The 27511-nt window shown below is 36.5% G+C and overlaps 1 protein-coding gene and 1 non-coding gene across 12 annotated transcripts in view; one reads left to right on the forward strand and one right to left on the reverse strand.

Moving 5' to 3' along the window:
* LOC6040300 (protein winged eye) overlaps positions 1–27511 on the forward strand; it is a 408769-nt gene that overhangs the window by 78370 nt on the left and 302888 nt on the right. The gene's annotated exons all lie outside the window — the stretch shown is intronic.
* Trnai-aau lies at positions 11881–11954 on the reverse strand. Its single transcript has one exon. It is a non-coding gene; the product is annotated as a tRNA-Ile (tRNA).

Raw genomic sequence — 27511 nt, forward strand, 5'->3', positions numbered from 1 at the left:
GTGGCAACTAAGTGGAGTGGAAAGCTGTAGAACGCATTTTTATACTTCTACTTCGCTATTACTTCCCTCTTTTCACAAGCACGCAAGATTTTTCCTCATTTTGCCGTTCCTACTGCATTCTGTCTGCCTTCCTACTGCATTCGCCACCAAGATTTGATCGTTCCGCGATATGCCAAAACAAAAATCTATAAATATAGGTCGATTTGTCATTTTCGCAATCATTTCACTCTCGACTTTCAACGAGGAAGGGACGACGCGTCAGCAAATGAGGAAAGGTGAAGGCGAGAAACAGACACGGTAGTCTCGAGAAGGGCCGCAGTTCCCGGTCGGACGAGTCAACCAAACCGGGAATACCTGACGGCGGAGATGCTTGAGCTGAGGATAAAGTTGAAGCGGTCAACGTCGTTTCGATGGGGCTTTTTCTGAGCCAGTGTTTTTTGAAGGCTGTTGCCAGCAATCGGCGACGGCTCCAAATTTTCGAAAAAGTTATTCTGACTTGTGCATTTTTGCAGCAGGCGATTTTTCCCTCTCCGTGCTCACACACACACACACACACACACACACACACACACACACACACACACACACACACAAGCGCGTATGACATTCTACCACACAGAAACAGTGGTTTCATGCTAACTCTGTGGTGAAATGATATTTATTCGATCTTTTTTTAAATTTTTAGGGAACATTCTTAGAGGGAAATTTTGAAGGAACAACTCTTTCGTGAGATATTTGGTGGCCCTGAAAAGGGCCGTTTGTTTATCAAATCTTCCACGAGGTGTAGTGCTTCATTCGGGCCGCTTCTCCGGTCAACGTTGAGGAAGATGTCCATGGCTTTGGTCTGGGTCAACCTGCATCAGCACCACGTTTCTAAGTGCTACTTGCGGCGGGGCTTTTGCTTCTTGTCCGTTACACTTGCGATGGTGGAGGAGCTGCTCTTCTTCTTTCCCGATGGTCTGCAGTGGCGATTCGTTCCGAAGTTCCGATCCTTCGGGGTGATGGCGGCCAGATTCGTTTCGTCAACCAGCGGACGGGCCGCGGGCTTGGCCGGTTTCTCTCTCCTTCGGAACCTTGGCCTGTGGTTTGCTTCTTCTGCGGTGCAGCGGTTGTTCTTCGTTGTTTGTCCGTTGGGCTGCCTAGGAAATTTTCGCCTTCTGCGCCCTCTTCTGCTGCAGCTGATGTGGCCTCGACGACGATCCAAAAATTATGAGCTGAAGTGGGGCGCAGCAGGCTGAGATTTTTGGACTGCACGCGCTTACACTCACACACACACATATGTAATCGCTCGTAAATTTCGAGGTGATTCTGATAGAGTTATCTAAGCCAGCTCTCACGCACACTAGCACGCCATTTGTTTTGCTGGACTGTACAAAATTTAACCTCAATCTTTTTCGTGTACGTACACGCAATACATACGCACGTAGATAACTCTATTCCGAGGCTGGATTAAATTTCATTTCCGTTTTGCGTAACCGTGCAGCAACATCACAGAGGAGCAGCTACATTTTGATACCTTTATTGCCCCAACTCTTATGGTTCCGCCAATTTCAAATTTCATGTCCAGTATCAAAAACCCTGAAGTTTGATACTTATATTGCCGCAACTCGTATGGTTCCACAAATGTCCCCCCATCGGAACACGCCCGAGGGATCCGGTCATTCCGGATTGTGGCCACTACTGCCGAAATGTCAAATTTCATGTCCAGTATCAAAAACCCTGAAGTTTGATACCCATATTGCCCCAACTCTTATGGTTCCGCAAATGTCCCCTTATCGGAACATCCCCGGGGCCTACGGCCACTCCAGGTGGTGGCCACTACTGCCAAAATGTCATATTTCATGTCCAGTATCAAAACCCTGAAGTTTGATACTTATATTGCCCCAACTTTTATGGTCCCGCAAATGTCCCCTTATCGGAACATCCCCGGGCCTACGGCCACTCCAGGTGGTGGCCACTTCTGCCAAAATGTCAAATTTCATGTCCAGTATCAAAACCCTTAAGTTTGATACCCATATTGCCCCAACTCTTATGGTTCCGCAAATGTCCCCTTATCGGAACATCCCAGGCCTCCGGCCACTCCAGGTTATGGCCACTGCTGCCAAAATGTCAAATTTCATGTCACGTATCAAAATCCCAAAGTTTGATACCCATATTCCCCAACTTTTATGGATCTGCAAATTTCCCCCTATCGGAACACCCCCGGGGCCTCCGGCCACTCCAGGTGGTGGCCACTACTGCCGAAATGTCAAATTTCATGTCCAGTATCAAAATCTCTTTTGTTTGATACCTATATTGCCCCAACTCTTATGGTTCCGCAAATGTCCCCTTATCGGAACATCCCCGGGGCCTCCGGCCACTCTAGGTTGCGGCCATTACTGCCAAAATGTCAAATTTCATGTCCAGTATCAAAATCCCTAAAGTTTGATACCCATATTCCCCCAACTCTTATGGTTCCGCAAATGTCCCCCTATCGGAACACCCCCGGGGCCTCCGGCCACTCCAGGTGGTGGCCACTACTGCCAAAATGTCATATTTCATGTCCAGTATCAAAATCCCTTAATTTTGATACCCATATTGCCCCCACACTTATGGTTCCGCAAATGTCCCCTTATCGGAACATCCCCGGGGCCTACGGCCACTCCAGGTGGTGGCCACTACTGCCAAAATGTCATATTTCATGTCCAGTATCAAAAACCCTGAAGTTTGATACTTATATTGCCCCAACTTTTATGGTTCCGCAAATGTCCCCTTATCGGAACATCCCCGGGGCCTACGGCCACTCCAGGTGGTGGCCACTACTGCCAAAATGTCAAATTTCATGTCCAGTATCAAAAACCCTTAAGTTTGATACCCATATTGCCCCAACTCTTATGGTTCCGCAAATGTCCCCTTATCGGAACATCCCAGGGGCCTCCGGCCACTCCAGGTTATGGCCACTGCTGCCAAAATGTCAAATTTCATGTCACGTATCAAAATCCCTAAAGTTTGATACCCATATTCCCCCAACTTTTATGGATCTGCAAATTTCCCCCTATCGGAACACCCCCGGGGCCTCCGGCCACTCCAGGTGGTGGCCACTACTGCCGAAATGTCAAATTTCATGTCCAGTATCAAAATCTCTTTTGTTTGATACCTATATTGCCCCAACTCTTATGGTTCCGCAAATGTCCCCTTATCGGAACATCCCCGGGGCCTCCGGCCACTCTAGGTTGCGGCCATTACTGCCAAAATGTCAAATTTCATGTCCAGTATCAAAATCCCTAAAGTTTGATACCCATATTCCCCCAACTCTTATGGTTCCGCAAATGTCCCCCTATCGGAACACCCCCGGGGCCTCCGGCCACTCCAGGTGGTGGCCACTACTGCCAAAATGTCATATTTCATGTCCAGTATCAAAATCCCTTAATTTTGATACCCATATTGCCCCCACACTTATGGTTCCGCAAATGTCCCCTTATCGGAACATCCCCGGGGCCTACGGCCACTCCAGGTGGTGGCCACTACTGCCAAAATGTCAAATTTCATGTCCAGTATCAAAAACCCTTAAGTTTGATACCCATATTGCCCCAACTCTTATGGTTCCGCAAATGTCCCCTTATCGGAACATCCCAGGGGCCTCCGGCCACTCCAGGTTATGGCCACTGCTGCCAAAATGTCAAATTTCATGTCACGTATCAAAATCCCTAAAGTTTGATACCCATATTCCCCCAACTTTTATGGATCTGCAAATTTCCCCCTATCGGAACACCCCCGGGGCCTCCAGCCACTCCAGGTGGTGGCCACTACTGCCGAAATGTCAAATTTCATGTCCAGTATCAAAAACCCTAAAGTTTGATACCCATATTGCCCTAACTCTTATGGTTCCCCAAATGTCCCCTTATCGGAACATTCCGGGGCCTCCGGCCACTCCAGGTGGTGACCACTACTACCAAAATGTCAAATTTCATGTCCAGTATCAAAATCTCTTTTGTTTGATACCTATATTGCCCCAACTCTTATGGTTCCGCAAATGTCCCCTTATCGGAACATCCCGGGGCCTCCGGCCACTCTAGGTTGCGGCCATTACTGCCAAAATGTCAAATTTCATGTCCAGTATCAAAATCCCTAAAGTTTGATACCCATATTCCCCCAACTCTTATGGTTCCGCAAATGTCCCCCTATCGGAACACCCCCGGGGCCTCCGGCCACTCCAGGTGGTGGCCACTACTGCCAAAATGTCATATTTCATGTCCAGTATCAAAATCCCTTAATTTTGATACCCATATTGCCCCCACACTTATGGTTCCGCAAATGTCCCCTTATCGGAACATTCCCGGGGCCTCCAGGTGGTGGCCACTACTGCCAAGCGCTTGCGAGAGGAGCTGAGCTCCTCTCGCTTCGGTGGTAGACCACCGACTGAAGCCAGCCTTCCGATTTCCCATGGTTTTGTAGGGAAGCGGGAAGGCTAGTTCCTGAAGACGCCACCTAGTGGCGCTTGCGAGAGGAGCTGAGCTCCTCTCGCTTCGGTGGTAGACCACCGACTAAACTAATGCTATGGAGGGGGTGGCGTTTATATTTATATCAAAACCGTCGGCCGCGCTGCTTCTGTGATTTTCCCCTCTGCTTGGGGAAGGTGTTTCATTTTTCGGTTTCATTTCGCTTCGCGAAATTTTGGATTGCTACCCTGTATAGAGCCCTAAGACGAAGTTCTTCGTCAAAAAGTTACCTAAAAATGGCGTTAACTTGGAAACGGTGCACTTTATCAAAAATTCACTAAAGTACTTTTTGATTGCAAATTTGATTTTACATCGAAAAATGAAGTTGAAAATTTTGTCGACCGAAATTTCGATTTTTTGAAAAAAATCTGTATTGATTCAAAAAATCATAACTCGGTCAAAGATTTTTTACCCATTCTGGAAAATTCTGAAAAGTTGGTATATGATGTCCTTTAGAAAATTTAGAAAAAAAATAAAAATAGTGTTTTTTGCAAATCAAGTTTTAGTGAAAAAAAGTGCAATTAAAAATCACCAACTTATTTTTATCGTGTATCATTTTTTTTTCAGTGTAGTCCATATCCATACCTACAACTTTGCCGAAGACATCAAATCGATCAAAAAATTCCTTCAAAAGATACAGATTTTTGAATTTTCACATATCATTTTTGTGTGGACAGCTGCCAAATTTGTATGGAAAATTGTATGAACGAACTAATGATGCAAAATTACTTCTTTGGGCATACCGAAGGCACCAAAAAAGTTTCAGCCGGATTAAAAAATACAAAAAAAATCGAATGACCAAAATCTCAGAGAATTGCTCTACTTGAAAAGAGAAAACATCACGTCAACTGACTGAAAGAAAAGAAGAGCATAATCCCTGTGCAAACCAGCACCAACCATCGTGATGTTTGCCCAAATGGGAGAGGGCATTTCGATGCTTCACAGAATATCGACGAGTTTCCAATAGTGCCTGGCTGTGGGGAGTTGATGAGAAGGCGCTCTGTGAAAATCAAAATATTCCCTTGGTGGATTTTGAGGATTTGTTCGCTTTAAATCTCCATCAACCACCAGTTGGATGGAAGTTTGTGATCTTGAAATTTTAGAATTTATTTAAAATCCGTGGGAGGTATTGTAAGGACCATGTTAAATTGAACTTCTGGTTATGCGTTAATATTTGAAACATTTCATGGAAACTTTTAGTTAATCTAATCGATAGGCCTAAAATAGATAAATAGGCCCAAAAATAGGTACATCTCCCTCTAAAAATGCCCATGATGGTCCCCGGCGGCGATTGATGGTAATGTGACGAAATTAAACATCGATAAAAATACTCTTCTTCGTCTATGGACACGGTCTTTTTTAAATAATTAGAATCATCTTTATTTTTTCGAATTAACTTGTTTCAAATGATGTAGGGGGAGAGGGGATATTATGCACCTCCTAAAGAAACACTGAAATTTCTCAACAAGAGTAGCATTTCTGTGAAAGATTTTTGTTAAATGTTTAAAATTAATTATTATTCTACGTCATCCATGTGAAAAAAGTCTTTACAACCCTCTAAGTTGTACAAAAATAACACATTTCTAAAAAAATATTTCAAATTCAATTGAAACAACCATGCGGGGCAAAATGCACCACAACATTGGGGCGAAATGCACAACAACAACGGGGCAAAATGAATCGGCTAAAAGTAGTTTTAACTAGTCACCACTAGATGACACCGCTGTTTTACAAAGGAGTATTAAAGCGGTGCATTTTGCCCCGACCACGCTTATTGATGAAAATTTAATCAAAAATACGATTCCATACGACGTGGCGTTACATCGTCCATAGGGACGTGGCGTTACATCGTGCTGCCACCTGGTTTTTTTAAGTGCAAGAGTGGAAAAGTGCTGAGTCATCGTCTAAAAATAGACGGCGTCCTATCTCGCCCAGCAAAATGAAATCGATAAAGTAGTCGGTTTCGATGAGAAAAAGTGGAAAATGTGGTCTAAAAATAGCGACGCCATCCCCCTAATTATTGAGGTTTTGCAGCGCGACTGTGTTTCAAATGTAGGTGGCGCCAAAATGAGGTTACTTGCCAAAAATCGTATTCCTTTCTGCTGAATTGAAGAACAAAATCGCTTATTTCTCATGATTCCCTGCATCAATCTTAATGAAACTGGTTACAGAAGACGAGAAAAACTTTTTGCTTTAAAATAATGAACAAAATTTGTGAACTTTTTCTTCAAAAAACATGTTTTGGAACACGAAAAAATGAGTTTCCCCGTATATATCAATGAAATAAACATTTATATAGTTGATAACAGATGTGTTAACGTTTATTTAACAATTTTTATTGATTTTTGACAGACTCTGTTGCCAAATAGTCCAAATTACTATCTTTTTCTAAATTTACAGTTTTCTCATAGAAAAATCAAACAAATATTGAAAAGTTGTACACCAAATTGTTGGAAATAATTTGTCTCATCCGAATCCGGCATAAGTTTTATAAAAATGTTGATCAGGAAGGAAAAAACACATTTTTTTTCAAAAAAATCTTAGGTTTACGCTATTTGTTCATAGGTGGCAACATGTGTCTTTTAGCTTTGCTGCAAATCTACTATACTCGAAATTTACAGTTTTATTTATCAGCAGGATATTCAATAAAATTCAATTCTGTCGATTGGAGCGTATTCAGGGAGCCCAAATCTATCATACCTTTACGAAACTGAAGCGTTTACTGACATCAACTTCAAAAATGTCGAGTTGTGTTATCGTCAAGCAACTGCTAGACACATTTGGACTTAACATTGTTTCGAAACATATCCTTTAAATTTCACCCCAAAGGGATCCAAACGACAAGTCCACCTTCTTCTAAAACAGCTCAGGCAGGCATAGCTACCTGGAGTCTGGAAACCGTTTCGGCACTCATGCGTAGCAAATACACCTCGCACACGAAGAAGGGGAGCCCAACTTGGTACGAAGACGATGCTGATGATCATCATGATGAGGTTTTTATCTCATCCAGCGCTAGCATAAGTTTTATATTACAGCAATTATTCTTTGACTTTGGCCACGCTATTGTGTGTCGTCCTCCTGTGAACCGTCGCAGATTGTGTGCGGTTAGCCGAAAATAGGATCTTGGGCCCGAAAGGTTTTAGCAAAGGGTCGCCGTCGTGCGTGATGTCTCAATGAGTTATGCTCCAGAGGGAAGAAGAAACAAACAGGTTTATGCTATTAAAAGGGTTACCGTAATTAGTGGAAATATGTAGGCAATCGTGACTCAGCAGCAACAGGTCCTGTAGAGATAGGCCGAGTTTGGATCCCGGTTTTTATGAGGTTCCTTTTTTGCTTCATGAAGGAATATGGGACAATCATCCTTCAGGATCGGGCAGTAGCCAGGCAAAAATATGGTACGAAATTTGATACGCGTGTGCACATATGTGTTAGAATGCGGCTGCAGCTGGCAGGTTTATTAACAATTGAGGTAATTTATGGCGTCAAGTCACTGTACTGCTGCCTGGCAAATGCAGGTCTTCACTGATTCAAGTCAGCCAGCCAGCGTGTGGCATTAGGATGTTAAAGGAAGGTTAAAGTGTTTCAAAGTGTTTGAAAATCTTTGAATTTTTGTTTTCTTTATTGCTTTGTTGTATTTGGTTTTAGTAAATTTTCAGAGGAGATTTAACATTCTGCATTTTTGGCTTTTTAACATGTTACAAAAATCTTGAACGAAAAACTTAAAACTTTTTCGAAAGCCCGTCAAATTTCCTACAAGTTTCTCTTTGATCACTTTTTGATACGATGCAACGGCTTAGATAAACAGCATTTCAATATTTAAATAACTTACACCCTTCTCAAATGTCATTCTCGAGTGCAAATGGCTCCATGTCTGGGATTTCTAGCTAGATAGAGCAAGATAGCACACGGGCATCGATATGAGCAATTTGCCACCAATCGGAAATTAAGGCGTCCAATTTTTCTGGGTTTTGAATTTCCCGTGAAACGGAAAAAATATTTTTTGAATTCCGGGAATTCCCGGGATTCCGGGAAATTTTTGAAATATGTTGTTTTTAATTAAATTTGTTATGTTTTTCAAGCTGACTATCATAGAATTAGCTTTTTACTGTTAATTGGTGATAATCTATACTTCAATCTGAACAAGAACAGCAGTTTTTAGTTAGTTTTAAAAATATTATTTTTTGTTCTTTGTTTGTGTTTTGGATTTTTAATGATTTTTAATCCAATGCACAGTGGTCCAGATCGCAAAATTAAGTGGATAATGGATTTTCCGAAAAATGGTTAAGTTTTGGAGCTTTGGTGTCTTCAGAAGAGTTGTTGCATATGGAAAGGGGCAACTTTTGGTTTGGTTCAAAATTAGGGTGGTGCACGATTAGGGTGATTTTGGAAATCTAACTTTACAGGAATATTTTTGGGAATTTTTTCGTCTTCTAAAAAGTTAACGGGCTTGCCAATTCAAGCAACTTTGTCGAAGACACCAAAATTTTATCTCGTAATCTACGCCTTCTACGACAAAATATATAGAAAGCATCTGAGCAAACATCCAAAAATCAGTTTTTTAACGTGGTAATTCAGGGCTAAGTTTTAGAGAAAATTATTATTCGAAGCACTTTTAGAGCTCTAAAAAACAAACATTTTTATTATCTGACAAGTCAATTTGGACTTAAGGGTCAAAAGTTACAGCGATTTTAAGGTAAAAAAGATGCAAATTTAAAACTTAAATATCTCGAAAAGGTGCAAGCCAAATTTTAAGCACTAGGCTGCATTTGAAAGAAGAGATCCAGCACTACAAACGCTGGAAAAATCTCAGGGGTGTTTTTCTTTAAACTCGAGATATCTTTATTTGAAAAAGTCTAATTTGCAAGGGAAAACCTTATGGGACCACCCTAACGAATTTCGAAAATTTTCCAAATCTATGTTTTTCCATGTAATTTTGCCCGCTGAATCTGAATCTGCCCTCAGAATTGACCCAAAGTGTCGAAAAATCGATTTTTGGTCATATTTTGGGTTTAAATGATAATTTTACATGGAAACCCAAAATATTCCAAATTGACTTGTCAGATAATAAAAATGTTTGTTTTTTAGAGCTCTAAAAGTGCTCCGAATACTACTTTTCTCTAGAACTTAACCCTGAATTGCCACGTTAAAAAAACTGATTTTTGAAGGTTTGCTCAGATGCTTTCTATATATTTTGTCGTAGAAGGCGTAGATTACGAGATAAAATTTTGGTGTCTTCGACAAAGTTGCTTGAATTGGCAAGCCCGTCAACTTTTTAGAAGACGAAAAAATTCCCAAAAATATTCCTGTAAAGTTAGATTTCCAAAATCACCCTAATCGTGAACCACGCTAATTTTGAACCAAACCAAAAGTTGCCCCTTTCCATATGCAACAACTCTTCTCAAGACACCAAAGCTCCAAAACTTAACCATTTTCGGAAAATCCATTTTACACTTAATTTTGCAATCTGGACCACTGTGCAATGTGATTCAATCAAAATAATCTTAAAATTCTTATTAATTTATTTCTTTTATTTTTTTATATGAGACAACTACCAAAGCTTAAAAAAATCATTGAAACTGTAAAAAACAAGAAACGAAAACAAATAAAATCATACCATCCAATGTTAAATTTCATGTTATGTACAAAACATATTTTACAAATTATCTTTAAAACCTTACTGCCAACTAGGGGGAAATCAGGACTGCAGTCTTCATAGGTACAGGATATTCTAGAGCAATAAATTGAAAATCGGTGTTCTAATTGTTTTGTTGATTTAAAAAATATAAGAACATTATGCAAAAAATATTGGCTTAAACAGCTGTCTTAATTCGATTATTATTATTTTCTCCAGATGACGGTGTTTGATGAAAAATAAAATATCATGATTTTTTACAAGTTTTAGGTCATCATTGAACGTAAATATTTGAAATACAAATAAAATTGAAAGGAAAATATTTAAAAAGCTAGGCATTTTGCAGATCCATAAACATATTTTTTTTATTATTTTCCAAATAAATGTTGATATATGCCGAATACAAATTTGCTAATGGTTTAAAATTCTTATCGATTACTAAGTATCAAGCTGTTAATCTTTATCCACAATCAAATCTGAATTTCCAGACAAAAGATTGATTTTTTTTTTCAATTTCGGGAATTCCCGGGACAAAATATACAAGAAATCCCGGGATCCCCGGTTCAGGGAAAATCCCGGGATTTTCGTCCCGGGAATTCCCGGGATCTTTCCGATTTTTTTTAAATTGGAATCAAGACTAACATTTCCAATAGGTCAAACATTTAATAAATATTTTATATGGAATGTTAGAGTTGGTTTTAAAAATATATTAAATAATGTTTTTTGAATAGATCAGGAAATGTTTAATTTTCAAAAATTGAAAATAGAAACATTAGTTTCTGAAAATAAAACTTTAAAAAGATTTGATTTTTATTTTTCTTTTTCTATGATTCGCAGTATTTCAGCACCCAGAGGTCTTTGGCTCTTTGGCAATTTTATAGGAAATTTGCTCAACTTTTTGACAATGGACTTTTTGAAAAAATCGAAAACGTGAAATTTTTCGGTTGAAATTAAACTTTAAGTGACGATATCTTGAATTGGTGCACTTTATCATAACATTTGCAAAATATTTTTCGATTTTACATTATAAAATGAAATTAATAAAAAAATCGGGTATTGTTTTTCTTTTCTATGGCTCAAATTTGGTAGTTTTTGTCCCCTTGAATATAAAATATGGATTTTGGGAAATTATATTTTTATGAAAAAAGTCATTTAAAAAATCGACAATGTTTTTCCGTATTTATCCATATTTTTAGGAATGGAATAACCAATAGATTGATGTTCAGTCCCACTGCGTTTTTTCGATGTTTTTTTTTTTTAAATGATCCACCCTAGTGAGACCTCCACACACGCCGTCAGAACTGTCGCGTCGAGCTGCGAAATATACCTCATTTCCGTACGCCTGTTCTCACTTTAATCCTTTTGTTCAATTTACCGAAAATCTCATGCTTTTTTTTTGCTGCTCTCACACGCATGTGTGTGCTATATCAGGTTCGTGCTGTGGGGGCGAGACGCGAGAAAGAACAAATCAAGCAACAAGCAAAACTTGATGAAGAATAAAAGAAAATGCTCAAATTGCCTGCCATAAATAACCTTAATTACCATGGCAGCGGTGGTGGGCCACAGCTGGTGGTGGTAATCCTGGCTGGTTGTGAACCGGGGAACCTGTTCCGTTTCACTCGGGCAATGTGTTATTCTTTTTTTTAAGTGGTCTTTTTATATTAACTCATGAAAAAAAAAAATAAGAAAATATTCAATGGTCATGTGACATTCGGTGTCCTCAATCACCCAAAGTTATACAAAGCTCTTATTTGCAAAAAAAAAAAGATATGGCTCCAGAGAGGATCGAACTCACGACCTTCGCGTTATTAGCACGACGCTCTAACCAACTGAGCTATGGGGCCAGATAGCGATGATCAGAAATGAACAAATCTTATTGTTTTATTTTCAAGCGGGCAGTCACTTTTCTAGAACTTTCAAGTTTCAAGACATGACTCAAATCTCAAAGCTAAGTCAACTATCACTAACCAGGTGCACCTTGATCCCAAAACGAGAAACAAACATGGCAACTTTTGCCCTTATCAAGCTGTCATGTATCCACTTTGCCTAACCAAATCCAATAAATATTTTACAAATTGGCTGCTCTGCGCTCTGTTGCCCAATTTGTGCAGCACCTTTTACGGCGCAACCTGGGATTTCGGGTAGCCCTTTTATCCGAACTTTGACGCCCGAATCTGCCGCAGATTGCGAGGGTGACACTTATTGATTTTCGCTGTCGTCGTGTCTGACGGTGACACACGTCAACTTTTGCTTTCCATTTCTTAAGGGATTTTTCTTCATTTTCCCACTGTTTCCCTGTTCAAGTTCCACACATGGTTGCACAATTAAGACCAAAATGTGTCACATTTGAAACGTCAAAAGTGTGGCACGAGGCCGCTTGATCCTTTTTTCTTTTCATTTTATGACCAAAAATTAGAAATATTTTCCATTAGTACTTCTATTCCAAATCTCATTTGGTAGCCTTATAATAAACAATGGCCTATTGAGCATTCGTTTGACAGTTGACAGTGACGTGGACGCAACGGGCACGTGATATCCATATCTCCGGGATTTCCAATCCGCTGCCAATGAATGTCTTCGTCAACGTCGCCGAGGGAAATGAAGACATCTCATTTCGATATCACTCACTGTGTCTATCCCTCTGGCCGGGGAACTTTAAGTCAAAGCCAGGGTAGTGGGAATTGCTGTACGACGGAAAAAGTAGCATGAGGGCGGTTTGGATGGAGTTTTGCTACAAAAGTTTTATTCAACGTAGGAATTGGCAAAGAAGAAAAGGGAAGATTTCTGAGCAGAGAAGGTTGTGTGGGGAATAAACTTTTAGGAAGGAAGGAAGTAAAACATGCTATGAGAGTAATAATATTATAAGATGCAGCACCCGGTGTAGATAAGAAATAACACAAGTTAGGGTTGATCAAAATTTGGCATGTATTTAAAAAAAAATAATATTTTATATAAAAACGTTACTTAATCCACCCTTAGGTGGTTGGTGCCTTCCTCTCATTCAAAGGATAATGCTATCCAAAATAGACACGCTCGTGGGAAGGTCTTTAAATTACCTATCCAAAGATTGGTCGCATGATATATTTGGAATACGTTTTCATCTAAATATCTGAGAACTAGCCTCCAAAAAGTGCGTAAATAACTCTTAAGTGCTTATAACTTTTGATAGGGTTGTCAGATCTTCAATGTTTTGGACGCGTTGGAAAGGTCTTTTGATTACCTGTTCAACGACGGTTTGCATGATAGATCCGGACAACGTTTTCATCGTGATATCTGAGATCCGGCTTCCAAAAAGTGCATAAATAACACTTAATTGCTAATAACTTTTGATAGGGTTGTCGGATCTTCAATGTATTGGTCGCGTTGGAAAGGTCTTTTAAATACCTTTCTAAAAATGTATAACATGCTGGGGTTTCTTACAAAAACCACCCTTTTTACAATCTTCCGGACTTTAGTAAAAATCGTTTTTTTAGCATAACTTTTGAAGTACTTTACTAAACTTCATAATTTTCAATAGGGACTTATGGGACCCCAAGACGAATCGAATGAGACCAAAACGGTCCAAATCGGTTAAGCCAGTGCTGAGATAATCGAGTGCATATTTTTTGGTGCACAGACCCACATCCCTACACACACACACACACACACACACACACACACACACACACACACACACACACACACACACACACACACACACATTTGCTCAGAATTGGATTCTGAGTCGATAGGTATACATGAAGGTGGGTCTAGGAGGTCTAATTGAGAAGTTCAGTTTTCGAGTGATTTTATAGCCTTTCCTCAGTAAGGTGAGGAAGGCAAAAAATATTAAATTAATTTCAGCAGTTTAATCCCATAAATATTTTTTCAACCAATTTTGGCTATAAAAATTTGTTGCGCATGCATTGCAATTGCTTGGCTTATTAACATTTTTTCAATCAATTTTGTTCACATACGTTGATTAGGCTTGTACTTTATTTTTAAAAATCCCCCTCCCTCCTGTTGACCCGAAATATCTGGGGGCAAAAAAAAATTTTTTTCAAAAAACTGCAAAATTTTAATAGAAATTTATGTGCAATCAATGCATTCCTTACGTGAGCAATTCTCTGAGTTTTCGGTCATTCGATTTTTTTGTATTTTTTTATCCAGCTGAAACTTTTTTGGTGCCTTCGGTATGCCCAAAGAAGCCTATTTGCATCATTAGTTTGTCCATATAATTTTCCATACAAATTTGGCAGCTGTCCATACAAAAATGATATGTGAAAATTCAAAAATCTGTATCTTTTGAAGGAATTTTTTGATCGAGTTGGTGTCTTCGACAAAGTTGTAGGTATGGATATGGACTACACTGAAAAAAAATTATACACGGTAAAACAAATTTTGGTGATTTTTTATTTAACTTTTTGTCACTAAAACTTGATTTGCAAAAAATACTATTTTTAATTTTTTTTATTTTTTGATATGTTTTAGAGGACATAAAATGCCAACTTTTCAGAAATTTCCAGAATGGGCAAAAAATCTTTGACCGAGTTATGATTTTTTGAATCAATACTGATTTTTTCAAAAAATCGAAATATCGGTTGCAAAAATTTTTCAACCTCATTTTTCGATGCAAAATCGAATTTGCAATCAAAAAGCACTTTAGTGAATTTTTGATAAAGTGCACCGTTTTCAAGTTATAGCCATTTTTAGGTAACTTTTTTGAAAATAGTCGCAGTTTTTCATTTTTTAAAATTAGTGCCCATGTTTGCTCACCTTTGAAAAAAATATTTTTGAAAAGCTGAGAAAATTCTCTATATTTTGCCATATTGAACTTTGTTGATGCGACCCATAATTGCTGAGATATTGCTATGCAAAGGCTAAAAAACAGGAAAATTGATGTTTTCTTAGTCTCACCCAAACAACCCACCATTTTCTAATGTCGATATCTCAGCAACTATAGGTCCGATTAACAATGTTAAACATGAAACATTCGTGAAATTTTCCGATCTTTTCGAAAAAAATATTTTCATAAATTTAAAATCAAGACTAACATTTTAAACGGGCCAAACATTCAATATAACGCCCATTTGAAATGTTAGTCTTGATTTTAAATTTTTGAAAATATTTTTTTCGAAAAGATCGGAAAATTTCACGAATGTTTCATGTTTTAACATTGTAAATCGGACCTATAGTTGCTGAGATATCGACATTAGAAAATGTTGGGTTGTTTGGGTGAGACGTAGAAAACATCAATTTTCCTGTTTTTTAGCCTTTGCATAGCAATATCTCAGCAACTATGGGTCGCATCAACAAAGTCCGAAGAAGCAAAATATAGAAAATTTTCTCAGCTTTTCAAAAATATTTTTTTCAAAGTGGGCAAACATGGGCACTAATTATAAAAAATGAAAAACTGCGACAATTTTCAAAAAAGTTACCTAAAAATGGCTATAACTTGAAAACGGTGCACTTTATCAAAAATTCACTAAAGTGCTTTTTGATTGCAAATTCAATTTTACATCGAAAAATGAAGTTGAAAAATTTTTGCGACCGATATTTCGATTTTTTGAAAAAATCAGTATTGATTCAAAAAATCATAACTCGGTCAAAGATTTTTTGCCCATTCTGGAAATTTCTGAAAAGTTGGCATTTTATGTCCTCTAAAACATATCAAAAAATAAAAAAAAATAAAAATAGTGTATTTTTGCAAATCAAGTTTTAGTGACAAAAAGTTAAATAAAAAATCACCAAAAATTTTTTTACCGTGTAGCATTTTTTTTCAGTGTAGTCCATATCCATACCTACAACTTTGCCGAAGACACCAACTCGATCAAAAAATTCCTTCAAAAGATACAGATTTTTGAATTTTCACATATCATTTTTGTATGAACAGCTGCCAAATTTGTATGGAAAATAATATGGACAAACTAATGATGCAAATTGGCTTCTTTGGGCATACCGAAGGCACCAAAAAAGTTTCAGCCGGATTAAAAAATACAAAAATTAAAATTAAAGAAAAAAGACCGATTCCGTAGAGAACTGCTCACGTTTAAAATCATGTTAAGCATGTTTGGGTTGATTCAAACATTTTTTGAATTTTGGATAATTTTCGATGTTTAGTATCTCAAAAAGATTTTCTTCGCTATTTTTTTGTTTTCGTAAAATCTTACATTTTTTTAAACTAATCATTGCAAAACAACTGAACTAGTGCAAAATTCCCGCAAAAAATATTTCCCGTTTCCCGGAAAATTTATAAATTTCCTGGGAATTCCCGGAATTCAAACGAATGTATGCATTTTCATATTTTTTTGGATCCAATTTTTAAAAAATGCTCTAGAAAAAATGAAGAAACTCAATTACTATCAAGATTTATTTCTGATAATATTAGTTTCTGAAGCAACTGGAAATAGACCTTGCCTAATGCAAATAAACTTTTACAATCCAGGTAAACTTTTTGAAGAATAATTGGATATAGTATAAATATTATTTAAACTTTTTACCGCCAAAGCTAAATTGAGATTGTTTACGTTTTTGTTTACCATGATCAAATTAGATGAAAATTGAATTGCTATCATTAAACACTTCAAATAGGGTTTTACAAGAAGAATTACTTCAATTCGTTCAAAAATTTCAATTCAAAGTAAAAGTATTATGGAGCACTGTTGCAACAATGGGTGTTAGAAGGTGTACATGAAAAAAATCGATGAGTGGTAGTGGGATGATGACAATTTATCGTATTATTTGAATCATGTTTCCGTTCTATGAAAAAACGTTCAACAAAAGTCAATTCTAAACCAAAAACCAAGTGTTAAAAACCATTAAAAATCATTGAAAAACTATTTGGTATTGTTTAAGAGGTGCCTGAAAATGCAAAAATTGTTTGAAAACTTGCTCCAAATATTTGAAAAAAATGAGTTGTTTAACACTGGAACACCCAACGCATGTCCAACTTACACGGACGCCCAAGCCTCCCAAAAAAGGTGGAGCGGTAACTTCAACTCGCTGGTTCTCGGGCATTACTCAACCAATCGGGACGATTCTTGTTTCCAGTGATTTGTTAGAATGTCTAGATGATCCTAAAATTTTGCAGAACTTGGTTCAAACAAATCTGTAATTCCTGCGACCGAAAACATCGTTCCACCTTTTTTTTTAAATGACTGCCTCCGTGGAATTTTTGGCAAATTTTTTTTTCACACGTGTCCTCCAAAAAGTGTATAAATTACACCTAAGTACTAATAACTTTTGATAGGGTTGTCAGATCCTTGATGTTCTCGACTCATTTGAAAGGTCTTCCGATTATCTAACTAACGACAGGTCGCATGATGGACCCGGACATCATTTTCATTGAAATATCTAAGATCCGGCCTCCAAAAGTGTATAAATAACACTTAAGTACTAATAACTTTTGATTGGGTTGTCAGATTCTCTATGTTTTGGGCTCATTGGAAAGGTCTTTTTAATACCTTTCTGAAAATGTATAAAATGATAGGTTTTCTTGCAAAAACCACCCTTTTTTACAATTTTCCGTACACACGCCAAAATCGTTTTTTAGCATAACTTTTTAAGTACTTAATTAAACTTACTGATTTTCAATAGAGATTTATGGGACCCAAGACGGATCGAATGAGACTACTACGGTCAAAATCCGTTCATCCAGTCCGGAGATAATCGAGTGATATTTTTTTGTCCACCCACCTACACACATCCACACAGACATTTGCTCAGAACATGATTCTGAGTCGATATATATACGTGAAGGTGGGTCTACGTGGTCAAATTAATAAGTTCATTTTTCGAGTGATTGTATAGCCTTTCCTCAGTAAGGTGAGGAAGGCAAAAGTATTTACACCCCTTGGGCACTTTGCACATTTTGTGATGCATGTAAACAGTTTAAGAATTGCTAAACAAGCATTTTGGAGTGGGTACAACACCGTTTTGGGGGTCTTTGTATCGATAGAATGGATTTTGCGTTGGAGTTTCGTACCAACATCTAGTTTTTCGTGGCCGGTTTTTAAAAAATTAAATTACGTTTTTTTAAATAAAAAAAACTAGAAAATACGTCTATAAGTTGTTTTCTTTAATTTTTGTTAATTTTTTACATTTCCGTTAAGGCCGATGCAAATATTTAAAAAAGTTTTTGTCCCTCGGCCCTGGCCGAGGTCAAGGGGGGGGGGGGGGCAAAAAAAATATAAAAATTTAAATTACAAGCCATAGTCTTCACATTTAAATGAAAAAAGTGTTTTAAAATGCATTTTACACTAGTTCAGTTGTTTTGCAATCATTAGTTGTAAAAAAATCTAAGATCTGACAAAAACAAAAATTGTATCGAAAAAAAAGATTTTGCATCGAAAATTTTCAAAAAATCTTAAGATTTTTTAATAAACCCAAATATGCTAAAAATGATTTTAAACGCAGGAGAATGTATTTTAATTTGATTTCAGCTGGTTGCACTTGAATTTTCATTGAAATTGTGAAGTTTATTGTAAAATTTTTTTTTGCCCCCTGATTTTTCGGGCCAATTTTGAAGTGGGGGGGGGGGGGACAAAAACTTTTAAAAATATTTGTACCAGCCTAATTCAAAATAATAGAAAACACAAAATGGCAGTTTTCTATCGGTATTGTTGATTTTATTGATTCAGGTAGAAGGCGAAAAAACATTTATTCATCCAGAATTACCCAAACATGCTCAAATGATTCTAACCGCTGAAGAATGCATTTTTAGTTGATTTCAATTGATTGCACTTAAATTTCCATAGATTTTTTGAAGTTTTATAAAAAAATATTTTCACTCCTGGTTTTTCAAGCCAATTTTTTAATGACAGGGGAGGGGAAGGATAGTCGACAAAAGCTTTGAAGTATTTTTGCAACAGCCTCCAATTTCACTATTTTGTCTGCCTGAATCATATGGTAGTCAATCAGATTCGTTATCTAACTGTAATGAGTTCGAATCTCGAAGGAAGATTTCTAAGGGACCATCTATAAACCACGTGGACACTTTAGGGGGTAATGGCGATTGTCCATGCTCCATACAAAAAAGATTTTTTTTGTATGGACAATTAATTGTCCACGAGGGGGGGGGGGGTTCGAGATTTCCAAAAAAGTGTCCACGTGGTTTATGGATGGTCCCTAAGTGCTAAGTAAGTTTTAAGGTCAGTTCATAAAAAGGGTCACTATAACTTTCAAATTAATATACAATTCTTATATTTTTGCAATTATTACACATTTATACCTAAATCAAATTTGAACGTTTTATACATATTTCCAAAACTCTTTCAAATTTGTGTCAACAATCAATAATTTTGCCAAAAAAACTCCCTAGTCCCGGAAATTACTGGGAAATTGCTGAATTTAACTCTCGATTCATGGGAAATTTAAAATCGCGAGAATCGTCACCCTCTAGTCGTTGTAAATATTTTTCAATGTTTATATCTTTTGAAAATGTTGATTTATTTTATCAGGATTATTATTTGAGCATCCCTCCACTCTGTTTCAAAATTCATCACACGAGGCCAAAGTGACGGATTAAATTATCATATCAGCAGCAGCTCCGGCTCGAGACACCGGCAGCAACCGTCTGAGTTCTTTTTTGTGCGGTTTTCTGGGAGCTTCTGTTTCGACACCAGTCGAACCGTTTCTTCAAAATGCAATAAAAGGACACGTGCTGTTTTTTTCTTTTCTTTTCAACTATATGTATTTCTTTCTGATCTCAACTGTTGCTTGCTGTGCGTTCTTCTAGATGAAATCTCGTTCCTCGAAAGTAAGACACACTTCCCGATACTTCAGGAAACCATTGAGGGCCCGTCTAGCCGGGCGTTGTGATCATCAACGCCAAGGAAGTTCACGAAACATAAAGAGGAAAAAATCTAATAAGAAGCCCCTCACACGGGGAGGAAGCACCATGTTGCTCATTTCCGTTTCCCCTGCTTCCTGGGCGCCCACTGGGAAGGTTCTTCTGTGAAAATTGTCTCCGTGGCAAGTCACGGCTTGATGGCGTCCTTCACACCGGCGACGTGCCAAAATTACGAAACGAGTCCCGTAAAATCCGTTCACCCCCGTTTGTTCGGAAGGACCATTACCGGAGGAGTTTTCTGCTTTAAGGCGTCCAAACTTTGGTGTCTATAATGATGATTACGAGATTCTGGCAGCAGTATGAAGCAAAGAAATGGTCTTGATGCTTCATTTACTTGATAAATGTTTCATAGTACAGCGAGTTGACACCGATCATTGAGCAGATGGTGTTTGACAGCCTTAATGGAGATTTCACATTGCGAAAAACTAAACACTTTAAAGTGTTGGCAGGGATAGATTTGAACAGTTCATCACGCTTTGGAAGTTGATAAAGGAAAGACCCTTGGTAGTGTGATTAATGATGTCAAAATAATATAATGTGACATCTTTAGGAGGAAAAAATACTTGTCAAAGTATTGCAAAATGGACTCATTTGATCCACAGACAAAAAAGTAATTTTGTCATAATAACACATTTTTTGGAATTTCGGAATGGCACTCCAGTACCTTCAAGTAAGATGTTATTCAGCGTCAAAATCTACGATATTGCAATTTTTAACTTTCATTTTTTTTATTTGAATGAAACCTAGTCCATGCATTATCAATGTTCAACTAACGATATCTCGGAAACTCCTGGTTTTCAATGTTAAATTGAGAGATGGAACTTTTGTGTAATTTTTTTTATCTTTTCAATGAAAATATTAAAATAGTAGTTTATGCAACAAGTTGCAAAAAGAGGATTTTTTTAGCACGAGTCGTACATTTATCCAACGAGGTTAACCGAGTTTGATAAATACGAAGAGTGCTGAAAAAATCATGTTTTGCAACGAGTTCCATACAACAATTTTTGCAATTCCAAAAAACACACACTGAGTGAAATTTTTTGTCAAATTTTCATGTATTTTGTCAATAAATCGTTTAAATCAAAAAATGTTGAAAAGTGTTACTTTTCGAAACAAGTACTGAAAAGTTCAACTTTCGGAAAAGTATGGATACGGACTACACTGGAAAAAAAATTACACGGTAAAAAAAATTGGTAATTTTTTGTTTAACTTTTTGTCACTAAAACTTGATTTGCAAAAAAACATTATTATGAATTTTTTTAATCAATACTGATTTTTTCGAAATATTGGTCGCAAAAATTTGTCCACTTCATTTTTCGATGTAAAATCAAATTTGCAATCAAAAAGTACTTTAGTGAAATTTTGATAAAGTGTACCGTTTTCAAGTTACTTTTTTGAAAATAGTCACAGTTTTTCATTTTTTAAAATTAGTGCACATGTTTGCCCACATCTGAAAAAAAAAATGTTTTTGAAAAGTTGAGAATTTTTTAAACCAAGATTGACATTTTAAAAGGGTGTAATATTGAATGTTTGGCTTTGTTAAAATGTTAGTCTTAATTTAAAAATTTTAAAAATATTTTTTAAAAAATATCTGAAAAATTCACGAATGATTCGTAAATTAACATTGAAAATCGGACCGTTAGTTGCTGAGATATCGACATTATTAATGTTGGGTTGTTTGGGTGAGACTTAGAATACCGTAAACCGGGGTGACTTTGATAGGATTTCAATTTGTTTTTAGAATATTTTCCAACAGGTAAGGTTTTTCTCAAGATTATTATTTTTAAAACATGTACTGGGGTAGGCCACACAAAGTCCATGCACTATTTTGGAAGAAAAGTTTTTTGAATAGTGTTTAGAAAAATAGTTACGTTAAAAATTCTTGGTTTTAATTCCGGGGTGACTTTGATAGTCATAGTTTTTCTTGTTAAAACCATTTTTAAGATGTTCAAACTTTATTTGTACGTTAATTGTACCATCACTAAAGTAGCTGATATAGTTTGTAAGAAAAAAAATCAATGCTTATATTAGGTTAACTAAGTTTATAAGCTTTTTAACAAAATACATATAAATTTTAGGTAAAATTGTTAAAAAGTCGGAATTTCGCCTGAAATTTGTTAAAAATAGTTTTGTTTATAAAACTATCGATTTATATTGCATTTTATACTGAATTCGAAGCACGAATCACAAGTTTTCACATTTTACATGAAATTTGTTCAACTGAATTTGCCTATAAATTTGGAGATTTTTTTTAATTGTGTTTCAAAAACACATATTTTTTATTATTTACAAACTTATTTAACCTTCTCCTAGTGGAAAATTGTCCAGAGAATTCGAAAATGCATTCCGTTTTCCGATTAAAAATCATGTTCATTGAGAAAATCATGACACTTTGAGAAGTTTAAAATAATGACTTATATCCACATTTTCTTAACTATAGTTAACTAACTTTATAAACTTTTCAAAAATTTATGAAAAGTTCTTCATGAGGTACTTTGAACACTTCTCTACCACGGTCAGTATGTTTCTGAACCATTCCTTTCGTATTTTAATTGTACTCTTCGTTTTGCGGAAAAATCGCAAACCTATCAAAGTCACCCCGGCTATCAAAGTCACCCCGTTTTACGGTACATCAATTTTCATGTTTTTAAACCTTTGCATGCCAATATCTCAGCAACTAACCCTAGTAACATTTTTGGTTTTAAGTAGGCCATAAAAGCCTATTTAGGCCGTATGAGGGTTTTCAGAACCATGATAAAACCTGTTAGTTTAAAAATGTTACTAGGGAAGGGTCGTATCAACAAAGTTCCTTAATGCAAAATATAGAGAATTTTCTCAGCCATTCATTTTTTTTTTCAAAATTGGGCAAATATGTGCACTAATTTAAAAAAATGATAAAAATTGCGACTATTTTCAAAAAAGTCACCTGGAAATGGGATTAACTTGAAAACGGCGTTTTTTATCAAAATTTCACTAAAGTACTTTTTGATTGCAAATTTGATTTTACATCGAAAAATGAAGTTGACAAATTTTTGCGACCAATATTTCGAAGATCAGTATTGATTGAAAAATTCATCACTCGGTCAAAGAATTTTTGCACAACCTATCAAAAAAATAAAATAAAATATTGTTTTTTTTTGCATATCAAGTTTTGGTGAGAAAAAGGGAAATTAAAAATCAGCAAAAAAAATTTTACCTTGTATCATTTTTTTCCAGAGCAGTCCGTATCTATACCTACAAATTTGCCGAAGACACCAAATCGATCAAAAAATTCATTCAAATGATACATATTTTTGAATTTTCATGCATCATTTTTGTATGGAAAGCTGCCAAAGTTGTATGGAAAATTATATGCCTTCTTTGGGTTTACCGAAGGTACTAAAAATGTTTCATCCGAATTAAAAAATATAAAAATTAGCATTGAAGAAAAAAGACCGTTTTCGTAGAGAATTGCTCAATTTTGAAAACCATTTTTATAGAAAAGATTTGAAAATTTCTCAAAATAGTTTACATTTTTAACAATTAAAATCGGACCAATAGTTTCTTTAAAAAAAACTCTAAATAAATCGAAATTTATTCCAAGCTTTAACCCGGAAACGGAGTTTTGAATTGCTACTTGGGTAATTCTCTACCAACTCACACGAAATCGGGAAAAGTTGCCCCGACCCCTCTTCGATTTGCGTGAAACTTTGTCCTAAGGGGTAACTTTTGTCCCTGATCACGAATCCGAGGTCCGTTTTTTGATATCTCGTGACGGAGGGCGGTACGACCCTTTCATTTTGAACATGCGAAAAAGAGGTGTTTTTCAATAATTTGCAGCCTGAAACGGTGATGAGATAGAAATTTGGTGTCAAAGGGACTTTTATGTAAAATTAGACGCCCGATTTGATGGCGTACTCAGAATTCCGAAAAACGTATTTTCATCGAAAAAACACTAAAAAGTTTTAAAATTCTCCCATTTTCCGTTACTCGACTGTAAAAATTTTGAAACATGTCATTTTATGGGAAATTTAATGTACTTTTCGAATCTACATTGTCCCAGAAGGGTCATTTTTTCATTTAGAACAAAATTTTTCATTTTAAAATTTCGTGTTTTTTCTAACTTTGCAGGGTTATTTTTAAGAGTGTAACAATGTTCTACGAAGTTGTAGAGCAGACAATTACAAAAAATTTGATATATAGACATAAGGGGTTTGCTTATAAACATCACAAGTTATCGCGATTTTACGAAAAAAAGTTTTGAAAAAGTTACTTTTTGCGTTTCTCTTTGTTTCGTCGTCCGTGTCTGTCGCGGGTGACCATGAACGGCCATGATCGATGACGACCAACTTTTTAAAACTTTTTTTCGTAAAATCGTGATAACTTGTGATGTTTATAAGCAAAACCCTTATGTATATATATTAAAAATTTTGTAATTGTCTGCTCTACAACTTTGTAGAACATTGTTACACTCTAAAAAATAACCCTGCAAAGTTAGAAAAACACGAAATTTTAAAATGAAAATTTTGTTCTAAATGAAAAATGACCCTTCTGGGACAATGTAGATTCGAAAAGTACATTAAATTTCCCATAAAATGACATGTTCCAAAATTTTTTACAGTCGAGTAACGGAAAATGGGAGAATTTTTAAAACTTTTTTAGTGTTTTTTTCGATGAAAAATACGTTTTTTCGGAATTCTGAGTACGCCATCAAATCGGGCGTCTAATTTTACATAAAAGTCCCTTTGACACCAAATTTCTATCTCATCACCGTTTCAGGCTGCAAATTATTGAAAAACACCTCTTTTTTCGCATGTTCAAAAATGGAAGGGGTCGTACCGCCCCTCCGTCACGAGATATCAAAAAACGGACCTCGGATTCGTGATCAGGGACAAAAGTTACCCCTTAGGACAAAGTTTCACGCAAATCGAAGAGGGGTCGGGGCAACTGCTGTGTGAGTTGGCGGAGAATTACCCACTTAAATTTTGGTTCAAAAAAATTATGTTTTTTTTTCTTAAAATTATGTCTCCTGAGCCAGATTTTGCACCATTAGACAATATGGCTCAAAAGATTTCTTTTTTTTATATTCTCCTGCGTTTAGAATCATTTTAGCGTGTTTGTGTTTATACAAAAAAAAGATTTTTTGAAAAAAAAACTTTATCAATTTTTATGTTTTAATATTTCTAATATTTTTTAAAGTTCATCTTTTTTACTGTAAATGCGAAAACGCAAAGCTTCAAAACTAAAAGTAAAAGTTGAATGAAATTACTCCAGACGCCCTCACTCATTCACAACAATAGAAGTGGATACCAAAGTGCACAGATAAATGAAAAATTGAAAAGGATTATCAATGTGCACTTATGTCAGTCGAGCTCCTTCATTTCCAGTGAATAAAAACTCATTCGATTAAATCCTGCTGCTACTACTACAGCGGCACACATTGTCAAGACACCACTGACTTTTGCCCACTTTTTGCAATAAAGAGGATGATGCTTCTAGCAAAAAGTTGAGTATGGAAATTTATGTGAAATCTGCTCCTGAATGACTGCTACCTGTGCTTCACAATTCCGTTCACCATAATGGTGGCTGCTCCAGGTGCATTCCGTGTATGACTTTATTTTCATGATTTTTTTTTCTATCCTTTACGTTTACTCCCTCTCGTAGCAGGAAGAAAAACCTATTGAGTACGAGAGTACTATACGGAGCGGAAGTTCATAAACAAAATCTGTGCCGAGACCTCACTTGTCTTCGTCATCTGGCATCGACAAGTGGGCACCGCATTTTCCGTCCTATTGGTTCACGTATTTAGCTTCTTGGCCCAGAGTGAATGGTTTTGCCAGGTTTTTCCCATCCACTGGAGAGCTCCATCTCGTATACACAATATCTACAACTCAGCAGCAGCAGTCTTCTGATGAAGAAGGACTTCCACGCAGTGGGAGGGAAAACTCACCTCACTCAAAGTTCGGAAAAAAGCATTTTTTTTCTTCTTCTTCTTTGCCTTTTCACCAGCATCACAATCAACATCATCAGTGACGGAGGGGGGAAAGGACTCCACCAAGTCAGTCCTGCCTCCACCATAAGGAAGAGAATGGCTTGCGAGTTAGTCAAAATGAAAAATAATAATATGCATAATAAAATTTAATATTGCATAATATCATTTATTTTCCCATTGACTTGAAAGAGCACCGTGTTGTGTGGAAAACACAGCTCCTCTTCTTCAACCAAACATGAAGTGCTCGAGCTGGGTGCACGTTACGTTCGCATTTTGCCCATAGTTCGACTGTGATTGCGTGATTTTCAAAAGTGGAAATTTGCCTGTCATTTGCTGTCAATTTTCCTGAGTGGTGGAGGAATTAGGTGTGGGCTGTGAGGGTCGTGTTTGCATTATATAGTGATGATTTTGGATTCGATTTGGTTTTCCTCAAAAAGGGACATAAAGTTGTAGGATTACCTACACTTATAATTTTAGGGATTAAAAAAACAATATTATCAAACAAAACCATACTTTGCCCGAAACTAAGAAGACATTTTGAAAATGATTTTTTTTTCAATCCCGTTTTGGCAACATGAGGTGACTTTTATGCTGCCAAAAACAGGGATGTTGTCAACAGCGAGAAATCTTAATATAAAGTGAATTTTCAGAAGAAAAAAAACTACTGTATATTTGTGTGGGAACCATCCATAAACAACGTAAACTCTCCAGAATGATGGGTAGGGTTTTAGGGACCATTCATAAACACACAATTAACGAAAGACAGTAATTGTTCGGTAACTATTTATTGAATAAGATTTTGCATCCATTAACCCCTCGGTCATTTCGGTTTGTTTTGGTATTTTGACGTTTGTCTGCTTTTTAACTGGGCTACAGCCCAGTTATCGAGCGCCCAGTTAAAAACAGCCCAGTTAAACAACGCCCAGTTACCGAACAACTACTGTGGAAGCAAGCAAAAATAAATTCTGTTTTGATAACTGTTTCAAATGCATTACATTCAAAATAAATAAAAACGATATTTTTGAATTGCTTCAAAACATTATTATTTTAAATTCAGTATGTTTCCAATATGTTTTTTTTTTAAATATCCTCCAAACAATTTAGGAAACTAAGAATATTCAAATAATTTGGTTGTTGCCAAAATTTGGATGGGTATAACTTTTGAAAAGATCTACTTTTGCATAATTTTCCTCATTTCATATTGAAGACCATTTCAAATGGAATTATTTTTATTGAATGGATCTGAAAATTTTACAAAGGTGTCTATCTTTAACATTGAGAATCGAAGCAATAGTTTTCGAGATATCGTCAGTTGCAAATTACAGGCTAGTTAGGTGACACTTAGAAAAACTCATTTTCATTGATTTTTTGTGAGGATGTCACAGCAACTAATTGTTAGAGAGAAGCGTGAGCAAAATTTTCTCAGCCTTTTAAAAAATGGCTTTCTTTTGTAAAGTATTTAAAAAATCGAAATATGCAAAAGAAATCGATAATTACAACCTAAAAGTGACTATAACTCCAAATCGGTGCACTTTTTCAAACATTCACATTTTGATTTATAAACACCTTGCCAGTCGGGTTATCGCCCAATGCATAGTACT

The sequence above is a fragment of the Culex quinquefasciatus genome, chromosome 3 (genome assembly GCF_015732765.1).
Source record: "Culex quinquefasciatus strain JHB chromosome 3, VPISU_Cqui_1.0_pri_paternal, whole genome shotgun sequence".
Taxonomy (NCBI): Eukaryota; Metazoa; Arthropoda; class Insecta; order Diptera; family Culicidae; genus Culex; species Culex quinquefasciatus.